Source organism: Euwallacea fornicatus, chromosome 30 (genome assembly GCF_040115645.1).
Source record: "Euwallacea fornicatus isolate EFF26 chromosome 30, ASM4011564v1, whole genome shotgun sequence".
Taxonomy (NCBI): Eukaryota; Metazoa; Arthropoda; class Insecta; order Coleoptera; family Curculionidae; genus Euwallacea; species Euwallacea fornicatus.
In genome coordinates this window covers 855,219-873,152 of record NC_089570.1, presented here as the reverse complement: position 1 = coordinate 873,152, position 17,934 = coordinate 855,219, and the positions used below count along the sequence as shown (strand labels likewise).

General features: G+C 42.4%; 1 long non-coding RNA gene across 1 annotated transcript in view; it reads right to left on the bottom strand.

The window, feature by feature from the left end:
- Positions 1-3,539: 3,539 nt before the first annotated feature.
- LOC136347922 (uncharacterized) overlaps positions 3,540-17,934 on the bottom strand; it is a 62,612-nt gene continuing 48,217 nt past the window's right edge. Inside the window, exon 3 of the long non-coding RNA XR_010733551.1 lies at positions 3,540-4,019. This is a non-coding gene — a long non-coding RNA (uncharacterized lncRNA). The remainder of the gene's footprint in view (positions 4,020-17,934) is intronic.

Sequence of the window (17,934 nt, the reverse complement as noted above, 5' to 3'; positions counted from 1 at the left end):
AAGGTAATAAGGAAACTGCGCTTCCAGGGCCAAGCTCCAAGACAAGGGATCAACGCTCAAGCGAGCTCCAACATGAATTCTAAATTTCAATTTCTGATACCTAACTTTCAATCTCACTATCGACTTTTCTGTCCATTCGATTTTTGTGAGGTCGCCCAATTCCTAATCAATCAGTGAGGTTAATGTGACGTTTCACTCTCGAACTCAATGAGTCCACGACGTTACTGCAACTTCATTTTTGGTTAATGACCGAGATGAAAACAACGCAATCTAGCATCTGCCTGGTCTGTGACGTTAATGCAACGTTCCAAGTTTCTCCATACTTCAATGTAATTGTACTTAAACTGAAGGCAACTCAGGTGATATTATGAATTGTGCGAGACTTAATTCGTCCATAAACTCTCAGAAATCAATCATAAATTTAAGGCAAACACAGACAGATTTCCAAACAAATCTTCCCAGTAAATCTGCTTTAAGGGTGCAAATCCGCCCTTAGAATCGCTCGTCTTGGCTTTGAGGCATCTAATTAGCACCAGCTGGCTAAACTGCAAGAGCAATTAGATAGGTAAGTGATAGAGCTGATTATTCCGGCCTCAGTAAGTCATTTCCGGGCCATTGGAATGTCATGTATATAATTATTGTCTCGATTATTATTGTGCTCGACGTTTGAGATTTAACTGGGTTTATTCTGGCATTCGGAGACCCGAACCTTACAAAAGAACTCGTAGATTATGAAGTGGAAATTAATTTGAGAAGTGAGAAATGCCAAGTGCGCCATAGGATCAAGTCTAACTCGGATTTAAAGCTAAACGAAAGTGTGCACGTGGTGGTAATGCGGCGCACTCTCACGGGGGATTGAATAATTTTCACCTAAAACATTGACGCCAATCCTGCAGTGGATGGGGATGGTGCCAGGAAAACCACCTTTCATCCCAGTTATCGTTAAATACGCTCGACCCCCCCCTGAAGAAATTTAACGAAAACATTTTTATTCATCTCAATTCTCTTGCATCTTCGGTAGTTGTACCGGGAAAACGAAAATTTTGGCCCACCGGCCCGGACTTCCCACCCACTGCCCCTGCTGGAGTGTTTAGCAGGGCTAATGTATATTTATGGCTCATCAGTTATTGATACTGGGAACGCAGGGGTTTAGAGAAACCTGCATGGTTCATAACATGTTTTCCATTTTAGTCTCTGCGGATGGTATATGTGAGAGGGAGAGTGCAGTCACACAAACGATGTTTTAGCTAAATTTCAATTAATAACAACGTAATCTAAATCCACTGTTAATTAATAATTAAAATTTGTGTTGCAGAGTGTCTGACCACTGCAAACTCCTGCTGGAAGGAAGTTCGTTTTTGCGAAACTATCTGTGGCCAGTGGATCCACCAGATCCAGGTCCAACAGACAATGGCAAATTTTCAGGGGGTTTGTCGCCGTTCCATGGGCATAAGACTTTTAACAGGACAGACATCACTGTTTTAGCTGATTTAAAGCTTGACTTGATCAATTTGCCTCAATCTCGCTTCCTTTCTACGTGAAGTTCTCCGTTAAATTTTATAATTACAAAGAGAGATTTGTCGGCAAGAGTGCGATATTCAGCCGCTCACGGCGTCCACAAAGGCGATATTCCCCTCTCGCTTCTCAGCACCATCACGGAAAATTTCATTTGGTACTCTTGCAGGCTTGGAGGCTCTATGGTCCAAATCTTCATAAGCCCTCTGACACAACTCTCTGCTTGTCAAATTAATCAAGTGAGATCTCCAAGTTGATCTAACGCCCGTTAACAAGGATGTATGTGCTCCAGCTTACAAGGGAAAAGGCGATTGTAGTTCGGATATCTGACTTAAGTAATAGAGCTGAGCAAATTGCCTTTATTGCCCTCATTCTGAAGCAATTTAAAGAGATCTAAATAATTTTACGATTTCATACGAGCGTAATATTATTACTACGCCTTGGCATTGCAGGGGCACTATTTTCTGCCTACCTCCGTATTATTAAATGTTACGATCTCGGGATAAGAAAATTACATTTCCAATTCATGAAGAGGGATAAAAGTCTATGACTAAAACAATGACGCTTTTGATTATTTACCAGAGGAGACTCTAAAATTGTCGCACAATCTGCATATAGAGAGCGGAACTCGAGGAAGTCGTAATCTGGCAATAAACGGACCATCGGGCTTCAGATCCAGGAGTTCCAGTCACATTTCATGCTCCAATGGACCCGAAAACTAGACGAGTCGCGTGTGACGTCACGGTAGCCCCCGTAAATGACTCGCGAGCAAATGAAGTGCGAATAATGGTCTTTACAGTCTGATGGTTTTATGGGGCCTTGTAGTTCGGTTTCATGGGAGTTTCACTGTTGGTTTTTTAGCTCGGAACCGAAATACTGCAGGCCATTAAGTGCTTGCGTATGGGATATTTTCCGAGACATAGGTACCACAGTGACCTGACATCTCGAATGAAAGAAAATTAAGCAAAAATGCTTTCCCTCCATATTTAATTCGGTTATTCTTTCCCCGAGTGCCGCCCATGGAAAAAACTGAACACTTGGAATGTTTTAGAGACACGTCAAAATTTTGCATTATACAGTGGCGTACATTCGCTAACCTCTGGAAAATCAAAGTAAGTGAAAATGCCATTTTTCCATATTTGATTAAGATCCTTTAACACCGATGCCCATGTGTCTGGATTCGTATAGAGGAAGCTGAAAACTCTCCATTGCAGCTTACGTGTGTCATAAGATCTGCGTGGGCGCGCGCGCCATACTGAAGCCTGTAGCTTAAGTAGCTGCTAGGAGGCCCGATCTACGGGGAAAAGCGGGGGAATATCCGATGAAAATTGTGTGTATTTCTCGAAAATTGGACGACTGTCGAGGTTCTCCTTAAGTTATGGGAAGCGCGTGGTTTCCAAATTTTTTCTTAAGCGCGCGCATAATGTGGGATTCACAGGAAGTGCCCAAATTTCGACTGATTGAATTCGACGATTATTATTGCTACACCCAACTGAATCCATTACGCCGTTATCAATCCCGAATTCCGCTTGTAGCTATCCAGGATTTGCTTTTATAATATAATACGTGATTTCCGTCCTTCTCTACACACGCCACTCGAACCTCAATTTGGCCCAATTCTCCCTACGAACGAGTTCCTGGAATGAAATTCTCCTTTAAAGGTTGACAAGTTATCTAATCGTCCAGGAGACGCAGCAGTCTCCCGTCTGTTTTGGATGCGAACAATTTCTTTGCCATCTATTTCCTTTTATTTCCTTCAATTTTCTCTTCATTCAGCCACGCTCTCGCGGGACTGCACTAAGATTTTATTTTTGGAGAAGAGCAATTTGTCCTGTTCCAAGATCCAGGCCTGGATCCACACCTACGGGCAACAATCAATGCCAATGACACACAATGCAGCCGCGTTGTCTAACTTTTTATTTATGTAGGAAAGTAACTTTTTAATATCTCTTGACTTGGGGTAGCAGCTGGCCCGTGCAAAATGAACGTTTTAAAATAATAGCGAAACATAACACAGGCCGAAATTCATTATAAAGACAAAAGTTACGTCCTGGATAACATACGAGTGCCGCTTCCATTCAGTCCATATATTATTAGAGCTGCTTCACTCCATGTGAGTTATTGTGTGGTGTCTACGTTATTATAATTCAGTTTCAATCCATCTTCGAGGTAACACCGACATCAGACAAATTCAGCATCTGCGGTTTGTAATCAAGAAACTGTCACCTCGTATTGCTGATTGCTGTTGACGAGCAGATATGTGTGGAAACCTCATGCAAATCGTCAGCAATATAGATGTTTACATGTTAAAGTTTACGTGAAATTATTTACGGAGCTTTGCAGAACAAACTTACTCAAATTTGTTCACTCAAACGAAGATTTCGAGACGGATCATGCGGGCTTCCTTTGATTTGGCAATGACCGGCTGGCCTGGGTGATTATCACTCGTTTTCGCTTAATCCCGGTTAGTTCGGGTTAGTTCAGGTTAGTGTGGCCCGAGCAAGCTGAAAAAAAATTTCAGGTTAATTCGGATTGCAATCCAGTCGTATTTACTCTAACGGGGAAGAACGAATGACGACATGCGGGCTGCCTCAGGGGTCCAAACCCGTGGAACTGATTCTAAGAGCGAACTGCTGCTGGTATGGTTTAGGTAGGCGCTACTCCAGTGGCGTGCCCAGATGGCCTGTGCCAGGATCCATGCAGCACTAGAAACGAAGGAATAGAGGCGATAGAGCTGGCATCTCTCAGGAAAGGGGTCTCGGCGGCCCTCGTGAAACATTGGTGCTGGCGAAATGAACGAAAGTCCGAGGCCTAAGAGGAACGCGAACTTCACGGGAGCTTCGAACGGTCGAGTGTCTTTGAGAAGTTTCTATTTCCTCGGGAAAAAAAGGTTCGATTGGGTTAGTTCAGGTTTAGGGTCGTACGGTTGCGATTGGTGGAAGAACGATAGAGTAAGCATTCAAGCTGGTGTTCTTCAGGCCAGTTTAACAAACGACCGAAAACCTGTTTTGTAATAACGGAGGGGAGGCAATACGGACGAGCTTTGAGGGGGCCAATGCAAAATGTGGACTTAATTTGAAGTCCGGAATCGTAGTTTTCATTCTCGGATGTGTACGCCTTTCTCCTCAGCTACAGATAGTAGGAAGGGACCTACCCGAAACGAGGGTGGGAGCGATGAAAAAGGGCAGATAAAACTAAAATAAAAGAGGCCGCTCAAACTTTGGCTGGCCTCTGTTTAAAACGGGGAACAATCTTTCGCAATTCCGGTTGTAGCGAAGTTTGATAGAAAGAAAAGATACAGGAGGGCTTCCCGAGTTTCCCCCGAGTTTTTTTTACGCGCTCAAGTTGAAGGTTAGACAAGTCTCCTGGAAAAGTTTTTATCTCTCGTACATCTGCCTCGTTGTTGCCAAACTAAACCGAGGAATTTCCATCAGCGCGGAAAATTCACCTTAATAACTGCTCAAATCTTTTCAAATCTCCCTCAGTAATTCCCGTGCTTAGCAACCTCAAAATTTAATATTGCAGAAGACAGAGATCCCTTAATTCCATCCAGGCTCATTCACTGAAGGCGGTCCTTTGTGCGCGCCACTGTACCTGGACACATTAAATAACCGATCCCATAAATCCGGTCATAACGGCACATAAATCTGGACCCCATAAACCACGGTTACGTCACAAGTGGGATCGACGGGCCTGTGACAGTCGCATAAACAACGACCCTGGATGAGGTAAAACCAGAGATTGAATCATCAATCGACACTGAGCACTATTTATTTGCGGGTCTGGTATGTTTGTTATGCTACGAAAATTCCGAATTAGCTCGATTTATTGAAGAGCGGGACCCGTGAGAGGGGCGCTCAGTTGAGGAATTGTCCTGGACGGCTGCGGCTTTCCAGGTCTCTCAGTCTTAGACGTTCCTTCTACAGCACTATTTCCGGAACCGTAGCTGTAATATCAAGTTCGCAGCGAGACTCCAATTCAGAGGCGACGTTTCCGATGATGGAGCTTCGAATTGAGGCTTCAGAGAAAATTACACATCCCATAAGATTACTTTTATTTTATATATAACAAGATAACTGTCACCGGCAGATGAAGCTTTATCCACACTTACTGCGACTATAAAAGTCTGCCTAATGGGATTTTCTTCCCGTTGGCAAGAATTCCAATTTCACATAATTTTTTCTCTCTGGAACTATCGAGCTCCGATAAACTGAACACGACGCAAACAACTGAGGCCGTTACTGGCAGATGGTCTTGACCATGTCCGAGAGGCAGGAGGTACAATCGCATCTGGGAATTGATTTACAGATCGCGTCAAAAGCGTTTTCGATTTTCTGATAATCAACCGTTAATCCGGGGTATGAAAGTGGGATTTCCAGCAATACCGCCTTCACTCCAGTCAGCAATTCATAGCTCAGGACCTTCAAGCCCTCCCGGCCTCGTTCAATTTATCTTCAAGAGTCTCCGCTATTGGACAAAGTACGTTAATATAGTGCGTGTTGTAGAGAAGAGAACACCCTGTAAAAATGGTTTTATTTAAATAATTTGCGGTATGCACGCTTGTATATGGGGAACACGAAATACGATTAAATTTCCAGCCATATTTGTCAATATATTTACGAGGAATCAGGAATTTTAGTTTTTTTAATGTAAAAATTGCAATAAAATATCAACAATATGGCTGCAAAATATCATTTATTGGTGTATAGCGTGCTTAGGATGTGCTCTTAGATTAAGCAAATCTATCTAGATGCAAAAATTTGAGAGAGGTCGAATGGTGGGTTTTCATGAAGCTGGTCGGTCATTTATGGAAATCGCCACTAGATGAATCGTAGTGTAAAGACTATAGTGACATGGTCCCAAGAAGAGCAAACAGGCGGGAGGAGGGGTACTGGACGATCCCGAAGAACTACGGAATGCCGAGATCGCCGCCTTCGAATTATGGCTCTAAGAGATAAGTTCGACTCGTCGAGGAAGCTGACGGATCAGTGGTTTGCTGAGTATGGAAGGCCCATTGGGATTCGAACCCTTTATCGCTGGATAAGAAGTTTTGGACTGATTTCCTATCATCCCCATCTTGTGTTACCCCTCACCTTAAATCATCGTCAACATCCAATTCGTTGGTGCAGAGAACGGATACATTGGAATCTGGAACAGGATAATATAGTGTTTAGTGATGAATGCAGATTCTGTTTGGGTATGCGCGATGGTCGGGCAAGAGTAAGAAGAAGACCGGGTGAAAGACGGGATCCTCAGTTTAAAACACAGAGGCATGTCCGTTAGTCTGTTGGGACAATGGTTTGGGGTGGTATTGGATATGGTAGCGGGTTACCTGTACTTTTCATTAGAGGCAGCATGACAGCCGAACAATACAATCAAGAAGTCCTGGAACCTCATCTCGTGACTCATCTCAAAACTCTTATTAATCCAGTTTTCCAACGAGACAATGCATGACCACATGTGGCTAGAGTGACTATGGAGTTCTTTGCACAAAATGCAATCAATTTATTACCTTGGCCACCTTGAATTCCAGAACTCTCACCCAGAAGGTATGCGACTTTCTGCCTACAATATCCATAATTTACACTGGATGGGGTAATACACATAATTTACTCCATTTCCACAAACCCTACCGGCGCTATATTATGCTATCCAGTTAGCCTGCAATGAGATCCCCCAAGAAGACATCAATCACCTCATTAGATCCGTACCTAAACTCGTACAGGAACGCATAAGACACCACGGAGGACCGACAAATTATTAATTTTTTTTTCTTTTTAACAATTAAATTTGTTCAATTTTCTAATGAAGTATTTGTTTTAGCGTAAGAAAAATGCATACATAAAATTATTTAAATAAAAACATTTTTACGGGGGTGTCCTCTTTTCTGTATCACGCAGTAGAAATGCCTGGAGCGAGCGGTTTCTTCGTTGAAGAGTGTAGATATCTATGGAGGCAGCGGTAATGATGATCTAAAAATACAGTAGCTTTCGCTCCCTTCTATATTAATCAGCATTATATCGCACACTTTCGCCTGGCTTAAATGCGACACAAAATTCCCTACAAGGGCCAAGCAAACAACTATTGCAACAGCTTGAAACCCTAAAGGCCCAATTTTCAAATATTACCAACATTTTTCACTAGCCGTCACGTTATAACATTCCTTGAACTTCTTGTCGCTCTTTCCTGGATTCTCTTTCTTTCTCAACCTCTTCATCTCTTTGGAGGCAAGCAGATTGTCCAAATTTCACTTAAAATCGACTTTTCCAGGCGATTCTTGACCTCCTAGCACATCATATTCGCTGTTCAGATTGATGATCAAATTGCCAACTTGGCGGTCCACGTACCCGTACATGTTTTGAGAGGCATATCATAGAATATTAGAATGGTGATCGACGTTTGGTGAAAGAAAATTGGTCTATCACCGTGTCCTGTAAGTTTGATCGTAGTCCGCCATTATGCGATGCAGGAGTTATTCGGCATTTCAGGGAGTATTTTTAGTTGAAGTCAGTGGAAATAGGGAATTGTCGTTCAGATGGCGAAGCAATTTGCGGAGGTTTGTCGACAAGGCCGAAGTTATCGATGTCCATGGTTCCTCTGTGCGATTGGACAAATTCTCTGGGGTTAAGGAAACGCGGGCAGAAATCGGTAATGTCACCTGCAAACATGTTGGTCCTGCAGCAAAGTGCCGTAGCAGCGCCATCTGTGGCATTTTTTTCGCATCTCTGCCAAATCGCCGAGAACGAGCAGCAGGAAAAATACCGGAAACTCTTTGATTATACTCTTACAAAAGCAGCGGCGTACTGGGCGAAATTCCCATGTCGCGCGATCGAATAAATGCGAGTGAAAAAAGTCGTAGACCTCTCGGAATCGAGATACGCCACCGATTCTTCTGAAACTGAGTCAAACTGAGAGACTCAATTTCTCCAAAAGACAGTGCCGTACTGAACGAATTTTAAGGGCGATAATTGACATTTGACCAACTCAGTCGAGGTTTTAGACCCTTGGTAATGCAGTGTAACGCGCCTTTATTTTTCTAAACGTTCTTGGCCCATTTAATCAATATTAGACAATGCTCTATAATCTGACAGGGCCTGACAATAGGGCGTTACACGAGACAGGCTTCGGCACAATTAATTCCCCATTGCATTGAATGCAGCGGGCTGGACACTGTCGATAACGATGTTTGTTTGTCCGAGGAAGGTCAGTGCAGCCCCCTCATTACAAGAGGGGAAGGATTAGTCTTGTTCTCCGCGAATCTCAAATTGGGCACAAGACGAATTCGCACAATTACACCAAATCTAATATAGCCCTAACTGAGTCGGAATTTGTACACTCGTTTTGGTGTGCTAAATTGCTAATGAACCTAATTTGCAGGGACGTCAAGGACAATGGACACGTGCGAGGGGTCACGTGTCCGGTAATCGGAGAATGGACACTAATTAGAAACCTCACTCAGTGAATTCTTGAAATCTCGGTTTAATGGTCGGTCAATGGGGCCTTGTGATTAATGAATTTGTCACGGCAAAAAAATACTGACTAGGACGACTTTTTGATAACGGTGCTGTGTCCGGTCCCTGTGAAATTGACTAATTATGTCGGTCGTTAGATCGACGACACGAAAGCTTGCTCAGCGCTTTTGACCGGATTAATTCGGGCCCCATGAAATTAAACGGCCCAACTGACATCCGATGTGACTAAAATTCCACTGTTTTCGTGACGGGTTTTATGACGAATTTGCGCACAACAAAATCAAAGCCGGATTGCGGGATCATCCCCGGGAGAGGAAAATTTCAAAACCCGCTGACAACCAATCAGGGAAAAGTCCCTTCTTCCACACACCTTTCAACTAAATCTAAATACAGGAAGTAAGTTCTTTTGCTCAAAAAAAGTACACAATGCAGACGACTACCGGACGCTAATTAGACGACTCCAAGTGCTTTAATTTGCGTAGTTTTACGAAAAGTCGGCTCTTGAGTTTCCAATTAATGAATAAAACTCAATGCGAAACTCAGTTTTACATCGGGGTAGAACTACAATGCAGTTGGGTAGATTTTTCCAACAACAACGCAGGCAAACAAGCTCGAAGACTGACACAAAAGGCTTTAATTATAGGGGAGGGAGGCGACTTTCAGATGTGGGATAAAGTCGCTCAACTGGGCTTGCAGGAAAACAGTTGTAAAATCATCCAGGAAACTTATGAATGTTCCACGAGGAATATCACTAAATCATCAGGAATTTACGGAGACTTCCTCAAACTTTCCAATATCGCAAACAGGCTCATTCGTCAGAATTGATTCCATACAGGAAAGATGCTGTAAGTACCACTTTAATCCGAGTTTCTATTCCATGTGGGAGCGCACTGGATATCCGATTTAGTGAGGAATTCTGAAAAGTCACGACTTACCTCCGATAACTTGCGTCAAATAATGACTCGTCCCTGTATTTACAGAGAATTGACGAATTGCGGCATTTAGGGTGATTTCTTTTTAGTAAGGAGATCCAAAGGTTTTTCCTATTTACTAATTAGAGCTGCAGCAACTTCGATGAAATGTTTAATGATCAGTCAGCCGTCTGCCGTGTTGGGAGAGAAACTACGGACTGGAAAATTTAGAGAAATTTGTGATTTAGTAAGGGGGCTCTTGCCGCTCTGGGCGAATATCTGAAACTGAGCGAAAATAGCTGGTTCTCGTGCAATTTCTCCTCCAACGCCTATTCGGATTTTCAGGTTAGTAAGGGGATTTAGAAGTTCGGCTAATCTAAAATACCCGACCAAAACTTCTAGTTATTTCAGTAAGCCGGTCCGCTGCGTTTTATGGTAGGACCGTTAGTCTTCTGAATGAACTGAGATATTGGATTTAGTAAGAACTTTAGTAAGGAATCTTAAGTTACTGGAAGAACGATCGCTGTTCCATACGCCTTCGCGCTCGATTTAAGGTCATAAGTTAATTTGAAATTTGTAATCTAGTAAGGAGCTTTGAAGGCTCTTCGGAGGCAACGCACAAGTACCCAATCCGCCCCCCCCCCCTCATGTAAACGTTCATATGATTTTTTATTTCGAGATGTAACGGTTCGTTAGTCCCTTTATGCGTCCGCTAAACGAAATTGCGAATGCGAAATGAAACCAACAGGTCGAAGTAACGTCGTTACTTTTTTCGGCACAAAACGCTAATTTTATTAAAAGCGGCAATATTGACGTTCAAATGAAAATTTAATTCGGGCCGCACGAAAAATTAAGCTTTCCCGTTATTCCAGTCCGCCATTATGGAAATATCCAGACGTCAGAGCGGCTCTCCTACGTGGATATTGTTTAATTGCTAATCGGAAGGGCCATCCAGAAAATTGGATAAAAGATTTGTCGCAGCCTGGCGGACTCTTGAAATATAATGAAACTTTCAGAAGTGACAATTTCCAGATACGTTGAGCTTTGTGCTCGAGTCGGTGAAAGAAGCAACAACTTCCCGTTTAATCCGAGTAAGAAAGGCAATTTTGATTAACCCGAAATAAGCAACTTTCCAGGCGGACCGAAATCCAAAACGTTTCTTGTCAGAGTTTGAATAGTTGAAACTTTCAGTGAAACCTTTATTGGAAGTCGAATTCAATTACCGTGACCAACCGGGGAAGTTTAACTGGAAATTCCTCTATAGTTTAGGGAGCTGATAAGACATTTTTGCCTTATTACTTCTCTGTAAACCCTACTTAAAGCGAATAGTTTGGCGGAAGCGATTTAGCCATAGTTTTGCGAGTCAGCCAAATTCGGAAAACGAATTTGGATTCGAAACGCCAGTTTTCCAGGGCCGGTAAACAATTAATTTTCGGGATTATTTGGCAATTAATTCTGCGGTTTTTAATGCGAATGCCCGGCCTGACACAGGAATAATTCGGTGGTGAACATCCCCCGCTTTAAACCCCCCTAGTTAATGTCTATTGTTAGTTTTCAGGAGCGTGCGTTTTCAAAAATATTACAAGCAGCTACAAATTACGACACGACCTCATAATTTAACAGCACCACCGCTGACGTCACTTTGGAAATTCGCCAATTAATTTTCGCTCTTAAACATGGATTTACCAGACAAGAACCACCGCAAGTTATGTGTCTTGCACCAGCAGTTTCCAACTGTTTTATGATTTATCGATAAGTCTAAACAAGAACCTCCGGATTAGGAGGTAAATGGGGATTTAGGGGAGTCGCTATTTGCGATCTGAATGTGCGTCAGTCTGCCTGCCGAATATTTCGGCTTTTGTGCCAATCCGGGCGACATTGTTCCACTTTTCAGGGGCCTCAGACGTGGCACGAAAATCCCCGAAAAGGAACCGAAGTCCTAGACGAACCTCGCTGGTCTCAGAATTTCCCAAAAATATTTATCGAGATTACGGGGAACCTGCGAAAGTAAAAATGTCAAAGAAATGGAAAAAAAATGTCGAAAATCGAATCGCATGAAATTTTCAAAAGTCGTTCGAAAAATTGCAAAAATCTCTTTTTCGACTTGCTTGGTGCGACCTGCACGAAACCCGCTCGGACGGTCCGAGTATCTGAGCAACCGTCACTGAATCCAACGAGATTTTTTTTTTAATTTCTGGCTTCTTAAACAACAAATTTTTTTCGGATATTTTTGGGACGCAGAGTTTCCAGAAACGAGCTGAATCACCATTCTCGGTATAATGGTCTGGATCCAGCCGCTTTCTGGACCTGAAGATAGAGCTCTACCAAAGTGCCCTTAATCCATCTACCCGGTCCGGTTTTACTTGGACGGCGTTTTTTCGAAATTCTCCAGTAAAACCCAGTGAGTGGAGAGGCCTGGACTGTAGAACATCGAATGAAATTTATTATTGAATCGAACTTCTCAGGGAGGAAATAATTCACCTGCAGTTATATTCGCGACGAAATTTACGAGTTCAATTTCCCATTATGAACGCAGCTCCTGCTGAAAAAACGCATAATGAAGGAAGCGATATTTTACTCAGAGAAACGTTAAGAATCTGGCATTTAAAGGCCTATTTTTCCCCGTGTTTAATTAATTGGAAAGAGGCATTGGTCGATTGGAACGGAGGAATTCCTCCATTTCTGAGGTGCACTGCGAATACAAAGAGGTCTTTTTTCTTTAATTAAATTTTGACTAATTGCCGGAAAAGTTTCTCCCATGGTTTAATTAAAATATCTACGTATTGCGATGTTTTTCACCTGGCAGCTATATTTACAAGGCTTATTAAGCTGAGACCTCATTACGTGACGATATCGACTGCTTTCAAAAACATCCCTTCATTAAAGAGATAGAACTCTCATCCCCGAGTTGAAAACGCTTTTTCTTCTCCAATCAGAGGCGCTCTATTGTTCAGAGCTGCGCGTATGTACAAACTTAGAGCCAAGACCGTAATTACTCGAGTTTGTGATTAATGAATCCCCAGGGTCGTAATTACAATTAATTCCTCCTAGCCTCCGGTTTATAAGGTCTAGGATATTGCCGTGCGCTTGACTTGCCGGCTTTAAACGGCAGTTTTCATTTTCTCAGCTCAGTTTTGCTTTATTTAGAGGCTCCAATAAAACTTGAGCCGCTTTTTGGTTGACACTCGAAAGGGCAAGCGATATGAGTCTAGAGGGAGCGATTTATCGTTTAATCAATACTGCGAATTTCAAAGGTTCCCCAACACATACAGCGGGAATTTGCATAATTTTCTGACCCCAGTTGAGGTCTAGATTTACGTTATGTACTTTCATTTGCATACGTAACGATGCGCGCTCTGATGAATGTCTTTGTCCATCGAAGAAATGTAATAACAATTCGATTGCGTTTACTTGGCGGGAATTGTCTTCAGGTAATTGGGGCCCCATGTGTTGCAGAATCCCTTTTATCGCCTCAAATCTATTGTTTGTCGAGCAAAATGTAAAGTCGCCAGGACATTTTCCCTAAACGTGACTCCACTCCTCCAGTACTATTCCCCTTATTACCGGAAGTTATGCCATATTGATCCTAAAGCGACGGACTAATAACGAAATTCAAATTATCCCGCATAAAGTGGAAAATATTTTGTCTGAATGCGCACTTTCCAGAACGAATCCGGAAAGTTTTCCTATAAAAATTATTTTTTAAGGGCCCAGGTCTAATCCAGACTCTCGTGTTTTAACGAGTTTGGCAAACAAGCAATAGGACTCTTAATGACTCTGGACGATTATCGTCGAACGTAAACTTTCCGATTTCTGTTTTTGTTTCAAGGAAGTTTGGATAGTTCGGTGAATTGCGACCCTCGCAACCGAAAGTTGCATTCGATAAAATATTGATAAGACCCCGGACCGGGAGGGAAAATTCAAATAGATTTGAAAGCGTCCAGATCCCGGTTCTTTTCCTTGCTTTCTTATCTTTGCGCTAAACTCTCACTCCTTCTCCCGCCTCTCTTGTCTTCCTTCTTTCTTTTGACATCTCGCATTTCTTCAAAAATTCTTGTCGCAAGACCGTCCCTCGAGAGCTACCAGCAAGACGATCCTGGAGCCAGCCGTGACACCGACCATCAGGGAAGTGTCTGCGTCTCAGAAACTGGACTGACGATCGCGTCTTTAACTCCAAACCCACCGACTTCCGGAAGTCTTTATTAGCGACGAAGTCGAAGCAGATCTTAACCCGTCATCGGTGCGTCATCGATACTTCTCCATAATACAAACAGTCCAATTTTCCAGTTCATATCTTTCCAGATTTATTGTCCGTATAAGCCTACGCCACAAACCAAATCCAGACTGATCCAATTAATGGTGGACGCAACGTGATCCGCAATGCGCCCCATCCAACATCACTAACCTGGATCCAGAGGCTTTTCCAGGATTAATAACCTGGCTATTGGATTACTATATAGTTTCGTTTGACTGGCACGGGCCCGGCAATTATACGGGGCGAAAAACGCGTTCATTAAGCGCGATTTTCGCCCCGTTAAACTCTGGAAAGTAATATGGATTGATGTATTCGGATCCGTCTTAAGACGATGATATCTGAATTGCAGATTGAACAAACACAATTTCGAAGAATGTACGACCCGTTCAGGCGTAACTTTCGGGCAAAAGAGATCGTTTTATTCCCGAGGATAGACAGGACAGGCCCTTATTTGCTTTGTAGAATACGGGGATGCGTTCAAGACGTTTTTTTCCTATTTGAAAAGAAAATTTTCGAGAGGCTTATTTGCATTGATATTTCAAAGGTTATTTGATTGAAATTTCCTCGTATTTGCCTCATCTCGATGTCGAACTGCAGCAGTTTGATGCTGTATGGGGCGATTAATTTGAACGTCCAGACAAAGACAATGACCCATGTAAAGTGCACACCTTGCAGCACCACTGGCGGAAATGACGTGGTAATTAATAGTGGCGCATCAATTACTGCCACCGAGGCTTAATTTAGAAATGGCCAGGGCCAGCAGCAACAATTAATTGCGCCCACTTTTAATCAATTATATTTTATAAAACGTTAAATTGCAGCACGTGTGCGCCGCATGAATTGTGCCACAATAACGGCAAAATTGAAAATAAATCTACCCCCGAATCCTGCGACGTACATACAATCGAATTCCTTTATAGATTCTCCAGATTTTTTACAGGTTCTCTGGCAGGGACAATCGCCGTTTAGGGCCGCGTCCGAGTAGATTTTCCAGGAAATAAATCCGAAGCGCATTGCTTGGCCGTTGTCCAGCTCATTTCTTCGCCCATTCTTCTGAATAAAGGCATTTCCCGTCCCTATTCAAATATACAGTTTAACCGATTTATTCGTGCATCAAATGCACGTTGCTGCACTCGTGAGTGTAAACCTGGAAAACGTCTGGAACAAAGCCCTGAGGCAAAAAGTCGTAGACAGCAAGGCCCGTTCATCGCGCGTATAATTTATTAATTCATATGCTAGATCCGCAGAGCCACATTTAGAGCCATAAAGGGCCATAATCGGTTTTAAAACTGCCTCTTTAAATAAAAATAGAGCCGCTGCGAATGGATGGAACGGCACTGGATACGATTTCAGGAGACGATGTAATGTACTGAATGACACATTGTTATTGCCAGTTCCTCTGTTGAAAGTGAATTTAGCTGGGAAATATTAAATGAAACATAGCGGTGTTTTGTATCTCACATTTCTTTGTGCTGGAATGTACTCTGGAGGTTCCTGAGAACAGTTGACTCGCTGCGGAATCAACCTCGAAAGAACGTTCACTCCAGTTCAGTTCCTGAGTTCCAGATACATTCCCGATTCTCAGCTTTTAAATCTGGTCTCTCTCAATCCTAGAATTCAAATGCAGTCCAAAACTCCTGAATAGGATTTAAAGGTATTCAAATTAGAATTTTCCTCTATTATAATAGCGAAGTAAAGCTTAAGTACCGAACCAGGGCCGGACCCCCCAAATTTAGGCTAACATTTATTCATTTTTTTTCGACAATTCGGTTATGCTACACTCCTAGTATTAAAAGGGAAAAGGCAATAACGAAAATAATGAATAAAAATTTCGTGAATCCCTGCGGTAACTAAATTCAGTTCAATTAAGTTAACAGTTATCACAAAGCGATTTTTAATCATCTTAGTCCTATCACATTAACTGACAAATAATGAACAGGGCCGTACTCGCAAAATTTGCAATTTCGATATATAGAACGCATAAAACCGATATGTGACTTGAATTCAAAATCAAGTCCAGCTCTGCTCCATCTCAATGCGGCAGTTTAACTACAGAATTCCTGCAGGAAAACGCGTTTATTTACACGACAAAAATTCTGCCCTGAAAATTTTGAATCATCGACATGGATATTGGAGAGTATTTTTTCCAAAAGACTGGAGAGATCGGTGACCCACTTTTCCATCTTTTCCTTCTCTGTTCCTTATAAATAACAAATGATAATGAAAATTTCATATCGATGCCCTTGCAGGGAAGCAAAAAATCTACCGGGTGGTAAAGGTAAATCCGTCAGAGTGACCCTTCATCTGCAATACTGGAAATTAGGCCTAAAGACGTTGTGGCGTTTTGCTGCAAAAATAACTTTACAACTACAGTGCCAGCTTTGGCCAGTTTGTCCTTGGACGTCTGGGTGTCTTCTCTGGAACCTGAACAAGTGTTTGATGACGTGGTTCGAGCTTTGCACGTGCTAGAACCCGCGTTGAATGTGGGTACGAGCGCATTTTTGCCAATGAAAAGTTGAGCTCAAAAATTCACTTTAAAAAAACTATTGATTGGAGAACCTCCTCCAAGTTCGATAAAATCCCACTGCTAATTTCAAATACCTTCTGGATTTTAGTACACATTTCACGACCAACTGTGTCCCATTAAATTATGGATTATTGCTAAACTGGACATAACTTGCGGCAGCCACTGTCTGGACCATCTCCAACTCCAGAAATTAATTCGGTCTGGAATTCGGAAGTTTACTAGTTCTCGCACTGCTTGTTTATATTTTCGGTGTATAAGTTGATAGGTATAAAATATCAATAGTCCTTGAATAAAACCCATAAATCAGACTGTCTCCGACTTTCGGCATTAATCAAGGGGGAGTTGCTGATGAGCAATTAACATGCATCGCATAAGCGGCTTTATTTGGCCCCTGTTTTGGTGCTGAGTCGCGGCAAAGTGTCACTTTTCTGCTGACTCGTTTTCTGACGATATTTATTAAGTTTTACTTTTAAAATAGGCCGTGAAATTGCAACGACCGCACTCATCCAAAATGCAAATCGGGTCGGGACACCTGCCATTTCCAGCCCGAAAGTCCGATAATTGAATCCCGAACGGGTCACCAGAGATCACGGGACTCGATCCCGTCGGGATGAGATTAAATCATGCCACATTGCCCCGATGTACACCGAGTAATGCAATTTATGGAATAATATAAAGCATCTTTGAGGGATTTCGCTCTTCAAAACCATTTTGGCAAACTTCCTCCAAGAAGCATTCCCGCCTTATAAATAAGCCTTAGCTGTCGAAAGTCTAATAAGGCTTAAGAGCCATGGCGAGCATAAAAACTACTGATAACAGTACAAATTTATAACGTCCTATTTTTAAATTTTGCCGCAGGAAAAATGGAAAACTGAGATAACAGAATGCAATTATGGATTAAGTGCACCACGTCTGAAGTTAAATTAAAACTTAAATATTTTTTACACCGATTCACCCCGGAAACTTAATCAAAGGGAAATAATGCGGCCGCTATACAACTGCTCGAAACTCGAAAACGTAATTAAGAGGCAATATCAGCCGGTGAACGCTGATTTCTCTAGGGGGCCCCCGAAGCTCTTCGATACCGAAAATTTCAAATTTTCCCCAGAAAACTAATTTTAACTGTCCTAGTCTAAGTGTTCTTTATTACCATGAAGACGTTGTTAGCACAGCCAGATTTTTCCACTTGTTTATCACCCCTCGAAAACCCTTTTTACTACCCCCGTATGTAGAGCCTGAATTTAACTTTAAACT